Genomic DNA, 6,377 nt, shown 5'->3' on the forward strand with positions numbered 1-6,377 from the left:
CCCATCCTAAATTGAAAATGTATTTCAACACACGTAACATACTAAGCATAGCTTAGCAACAGAACCCACTGTGAATTACCAGCTTTTTCCCCTCATGATATGTGGCTGGCTGGGAGCTGAAGACCACTGATTTTTTCCAGCATCATCAGAAAGTACAATACCACATTTATCCAGAAAAGGATAAAAATTACAAGTACAATTTTTTTTTTTTTTTTAGTACTGACAATCGAACTCAGGACTTGGCACATGCCAGGCAGGCGCTGTGTCACTGAGCTATATTTCTGGCCTTCCAAGCACAATTTCTACTGAATGTGTGTTACTTTCACACTATGGTAAAGTAAAAGTCATAAGTGCTTCTATCTGTAAAGTATTTTGAAAGTCTTTAAGCACAGGATATATCAATAAATATTTGTTTAAAAAATAAATAAATATTTAATAAATGGAAAACCTTTAAATTGCACTAATCTTATTACTGATTTCACAAGCCTTTCATAAACAAATGTCTTGTGTCAGGCACTTGTGCTCTAAGCTTTGAAAGCTTCTAGAAAAGAAATCCTTGCCTTCAAGTAAGGAGAATAAATAAGTGTGGAGAACCTTTTTTAAAAAACAATGAATTGGGCCAAAAAACAGTGAATAGGGCCATGTAATGGCCCACATCTGCAATCCCAGCACTTGGGAAGCTGAGGCAGGGGGACTGCTGTGAATCAAGGCCAGCCAGGGCTACATAGTGAGTTCAAGGCCAGCTGCATGGGGAACACCCTGTTTCAAAAAAATAAAAATAAAAATAAAAAAATTTAAAATGAGTAAATGTGAATTGCGGCACTAGAAGTTAAAAATATAAGCACTGATAAGGAACAATCAGTATGAATTTCAGTTTAAGGAGTGTGATTTAGACCTGCCTTTTCTTGATTTCAGTTTTTAACAGTCAGCAATATGCCTAGGCAACTCCTAAATTTGATTTCATTGTAAATAAAATGAGGACAGTACCAATGCTACAGACACCTGCTCCAAATGTGAAAACAAAATACCAATGAAAATGACTTTTAAATATTAAAACCATAGAAGCACGTTATTTTTAGTGTTAATATTTTGAATTAGATCTGGTAGGAAATAAAATGATTAATTCAGGGTGAGGAAGGTAGGAAACAAACAGCATTGGAAAGACCGAAGCGTGAAGACAAGGAAAAAACCACAATTGAGAAGATGGAAGAAACACGCTGATTGTAAAGTCCTAAACAGGAAACATTTCTGTCTGTTACACCTTGACAAGACTCTAGAATTTTAATAATGATTTTAACACATTAAAAGTTCTATAGTTTACAAAAACCTAAATGCTTACAGTATTTGTGCTTCACAACACTCTAGATACTAGAGTTACTACTGGTTTAATAAGTAAAATTTGAAAGGAAGTGGTACAGTTAAAAGTCAAAACAGCTGGAAAAACCAGAATATAACTCCTCAGTCAAGCGCTCCTTACCCAAGACAGGGAAAACAAGTAAAGTTAATCTAAAACAATGTTCAGCGGCACCTGGAGCACAAGGGTTAACAATGTGCCGCGCTCAACCTAAACTTCTCCTTTTTCAGAGACCACTCAATAGACTACAGAATTTCACAGCTCAGTTCCGACCCGTGCGTAAACAGCACACACCTCCATGTCTATTTTACATTTTTTTAAATAAATAAAACACCTCCCACAACTCGGATAGCTGGCGTGTTGCTCTGTTAATGGATAGAGACAAAGCTTGGGCTCCGCAGCCCATGGATCTCTGCCCCTAAAACCGCCCGCCTTTTTACTTTTTTTTTTTTGCGTCTTTCCCTACCGGAGCCCCAGAGGTGCCACTGGCACCTAAGCCACTTCTATGAATAGCCCAGAGCTGAGAAAAGAGGCTGCCTGCCGCAAGAAATTCAGAAGAGAAAAAGATCTCATATCTGCTTTGGAAAAACGTCTTAAGATTTTACTGAAAATGACTACTTTAGTTAATTAGAAATCATTACAAACTACATCTCCAAAAGATTGCTGAAAAATCAGTCCATATGTCCGCCCCTAAATCACTGCCCGCAGCAGGACACCGTGGACGCCCAAACTACAGACACGTTACGCTGGGCTACTCAGCTCGGGACTACGAATTTTACCTCTTTCCCCCGCAAAGTTTGCTCCAAGAAACTCCGGCCTAAAAAGACAATGCTCGCAAGGGACCAGTTGGCGCGCTGAAGTGCTTGGTTTAAAGAGCTGCAGACCCAGCCTCTCGCGGGATGAAGAGCACGCCACTTCCCTCGGGGACCAGAGGCGACGCGTCCCCGGCCGAGGACTCCCGTTCGGCGCCCTCCACGGGCGGCCGCAGCCCCTACCTGAGCGAGTCGGGCGACGTCTCGCGACCCCGCCGCCTTCCCGCGCCTCCTCCTCTTCGGCTGGCTGCCCGCGCCGCACGGCCACCGCTTCCTACTCCTTGTCAGCGCCCCCGCCTGCCCGCCCAACGCTGACCCGGCAGGTCCGGGTCTCTCGCCGCAGACGCCAGCGGCACAGACTGCGACTCGGCCCCGGGCTCCGCCCGCCACTTCCTGATCTGGCGGCGAGACGCTCAGTCCCGTCAGCCACCGCGGCCCCCTTCCTCGCCGCCGAGAATGCGCATGCGCCCTCGGGTGCCGGGTTTGGGAACCTATCGGGTGGGGGTAGGGGCGGAGCGGCCCCAGCGTCGTCGGTCTCCATGACAGCGGAGGATGTCTATCAGCGGATTACAGAACTGGACCCAGGTGGGAGGTGTCGGGGGACTCCGCTGATGAAAATGGAAAACACCTTTCTTCACGCAGCCTGAAACTTCACGAGCTCCGGAATCTAACCCATGGGTTATTCGATGTTTCAACATTTATTTTGTGACTTTATGTAATAACACCAGCCCTTGAACTTCAGAAAACATCCCAGTTCTCTTTTACAAGGAAACAAACTAACAAACTAAAAACCCAGTAAGGCAAGCAAAGGGAAATCGTGACTTAGAGTTAAGTGCCTGAACCCCAACCCGAGCTCCGTCCCCACCTGAGATTCTGAAGCATCTGTAACGGTTGGGAATAAAGCATCAAAAACAATCGGCACCTTGCAATGGTCCTTTCTTGACTCTCAGAACCCAACTCGGCACCAACTACTCTATAGCTGTCGTTTAATTACTACTGGTTACTCCTTAAATTAGTCTATCTCTGCTTTCTCATCCGAAAAGGGAATAATTGTACCACCTCAATAGATTTTTCGCATTGGAATGTGATTGAGATGAAATAAGATAACAATTTATTCACAAGTTGGAAATTGGGGCGGGGATTTAGCTCAGCTTAAGCGCCTGCTTGACAAGCACAAGGTCTGTGAGTTTGATCCCTGGTACAAAAAAACAAACAAAAAAACAAACAAACAAAAAACCCTTGTAAATAGGCCACGGTGGCCCACAGCTATGCACTGGAGAGGCTGAAGCAGGAGGATTACTTCAAATTCAAAGCCAGTCTGGGCTGCAAAGTGAGTTCAAAGCCAACCTGAACTGTACAGTGAAACCCCCCTCAAACAAAATACTTGGAAATAAAGGCGAAATGTGTGGCTTTTTTTTTTTGTTTGTTTGTTTGTTTTTGAGATAGGGTCTCCCTATATAGTTTAGGCTGGTCTTGAACTCACCATGGAGCCGAAGGCTGCTCGAGCTCACAGTAATATTCCTGCCTCGGCCTCTTGTATGCTGGAATTCCAGGAGTACACCATCATGCCTGGCAACCTTTAATTTTTTTTATTTTTTTAAATAGTCAAAAGCTAGACCACATATGATAAAACTCTCACCCACTGGAACCAAATCACAACCCCTACAACAATCAATACAGAATAGGATTTACTCAAAAAAAGTTGCCAGCTTTCCAATTTTAGTCTTAACCTCTCAGCTTCCTTGTACCAGCATAACCTGTAGAAAGCCAAATATGTTCCCCCAAACAACTACATAACACTTCACTGGCCTACCTGCAGCTCCAACAGCTTTAATGAGAACATATCAGAGCCACCTCCCATAAAGCCTCTCTCTCTCCCCTACTGCCTCTGAGTCTGCGGAACTCAGGTAATGGTGACTGCCTCCCTTACCTATAGCAAACACTAAATAGTCTCCATTTTCGTGAAGGAAGTTTATTTCCACTTCTGTTAAATAAAATTTGATGCATGCTCATTATCAATTCACTTGATAATTAGAAGTTGATTAAAGAATGCTTTTACACAATTAAAACTACTGCACAAAAAGCACCCAGTTAATGCTCGTTATTCATGTCTCATTTTAGCCAGCTGGAACAACTAAGCTAGAGACGATATTGAAACATGTTGTTTGTAATCCAAGCTCCCAAATCTCCAGTGGCTCTCCTTTACCCAGACACTAGCAGCTCTTATTTCCACTGAAACCCTTACACACCCCAGCAAGCCCTACTACAATATGTCAGTGATGTATGTTGCACAACAGTGGTACTGGTCGTGCTTACACTGCCTGTTGCTTGTGACTAATGGAAAGCAATGACTGCATTACTCCAACACTTTTTGGATAACATCCTGTATACTGAGGTTACTCAAGTAAAGACCAAAAAGGAAGAAAGAAAAAAAAATGGGACTGACTCTGTGACCTGTATTTGGGCCATTCTCCTGCCAGAAGTAAATTAATAAAAAAAAAAGACTTCTTTGCTGGTAATGTTGACTCCACGGACCAATTTGTTTCTAAATATTAGCCCAAACTGACTTGCTTTCAGAGTTCAATATTTGTAATGAAACATGTGTTTTTTATCCTGCCTCCTTGTCCTTATTAACAACTGAATTTCTTCTAAGGTAGCCTCTTCTAAAACCATCTGAATTTCTTCTAAGGTAGCCTCCCTTCCGAGGAAGGCAGAGAAAAAATACCCCACTATGAGGTGAAGGTCATGGCTATTTATAGATTCTATTACATACAGTGTACTGATGCTTAAGTAAACATGTATAATAATTAAAACCACCTCTTCAGGATGTCCAGTCAGAGGGTGTGGCTAGCATCAAATTATATGAAGGATTATTCAAATAACTAATAACTTCTGTGGCAGTTTGTCATACCTCACAGATGCTTATAATATGCCACATACTCTTTGGGTGTGGCTTCTTTAGGAAATAGAATTTGTGTATTTTACAATGAAGTCTTGGGCTGAGGGTATGGCACAGTGGTACAGTGTTTGGCTAGTATACATGAAGCCCTGAGTGCAAACCCCAGCATGCACACACACATACACCAGAGTTCCATTCTTTTTAATATAGTGGCTTAATTTTTTACTCTAATTTTTAAACTTCATACCCATTAGTCATAAGAGGAAAATTCTAACATCAAGTAATACCTGCCTTCAACTCTTTCTACTTATTAATCATCTCAACTAGGTAAGTATTTAAATTCTCTAGATAGTCAACAAAACAAAATTGGTTCATATTTACACAAATCAAGAGCTAAAGTACTTTATTCTTCATCTCTCTGGAATGTTCTAGCATTAATACTCTCTCCTCCTTTGGAAAATTTTCCCTTGCTTTCCAGCTCAGCTTGTCTTGTCCTGAAAATACCTTCCCACAACCATGATCTCTTCTTAAGCATTCATTCTCCATTAAACTTTCTCTAGAGAGCCAATATTAGCCAACAATCTTCAGAGATTAAAACATTGGCCTGGTAGCCAAAGACAACTAACCTAAATATATTCTTTACCACTGTGTAGTTGTTGAATTTAAGGCAGTATTAAATCTTTCTAAACCTATGTTTCCTCATCTGTAATGTAAAGGATTAAATTAGATAATGTGAACATAATGACGTCGGACATCCAAGGAAAAGCTTTAAGAACTAGCTTGTAATTCACTGTCTTGCTTGTCTGGTAGGCATAAGACCCTGCAACCTCAAGACCTTTGTCAGTCTGATCCTGGAATGAAGATGACCTGTGGACACCACACACACACAACAGATGTGTCCCATGCACGAGAAATGAGCTTTGCGATTGACAGCCTTAGCCTGATCACATGTGAGAGCACTAAAACTTTGAGACCACCCTGAGCTCTGCTGAATTAAAGTCTCGCTAAATGGACTAGTCTTACCACAGAATCTGGTTAGACTATTCTCCTTGCAATGCCTCCTTCCCTCAAATCAGCCTTCTGCTAGAAAAGCCAGCTACTGCGATAGCCCCTTGCTTGATAGTGACCTCACTAGCATTCGGAACGAGGTCCAATTCACACAGTTCATCCATCAGAGCAACCAACAGGCCAACTGTATGCTTCTGGGGGCTCCTGGACTCATTCTCATCCTGGGATTTATTTCTTCTATAGCCATTTGGTGGCCCTAACTTCTTTATGGGAGTTTAACTTGACCTCTGGTCTTTTTTTTTTT

The 6,377-nt window shown here is 42.2% G+C and overlaps 1 protein-coding gene across 2 annotated transcripts in view; it reads right to left on the reverse strand.

Moving 5' to 3' along the window:
- Gtf2e2 (general transcription factor IIE subunit 2) overlaps positions 1-2,516 on the reverse strand; it is a 76,348-nt gene extending 73,832 nt beyond the window's left edge. Inside the window, exon 1 of one of the 2 annotated variants that reach the window (XM_003474876.5) lies at positions 2,350-2,516. The gene's annotated coding sequence lies outside the window, so the exon portion shown is untranslated. Of the gene's footprint in view, positions 1-2,133; positions 2,157-2,349 lie in introns of those variants that run through there. The other variant, XM_063240116.1, reaches the window with a different exon arrangement.
- Between the last annotated feature and the right edge of the window lie 3,861 nt (positions 2,517-6,377).

This window comes from Cavia porcellus, unplaced genomic scaffold (assembly GCF_034190915.1).
Source record: "Cavia porcellus strain 051 isolate PalLab524CR breed Dunkin Hartley unplaced genomic scaffold, mCavPor4.1 scaffold_29, whole genome shotgun sequence".
Lineage (NCBI taxonomy): Eukaryota > Metazoa > Chordata > Mammalia > Rodentia > Caviidae > Cavia > Cavia porcellus.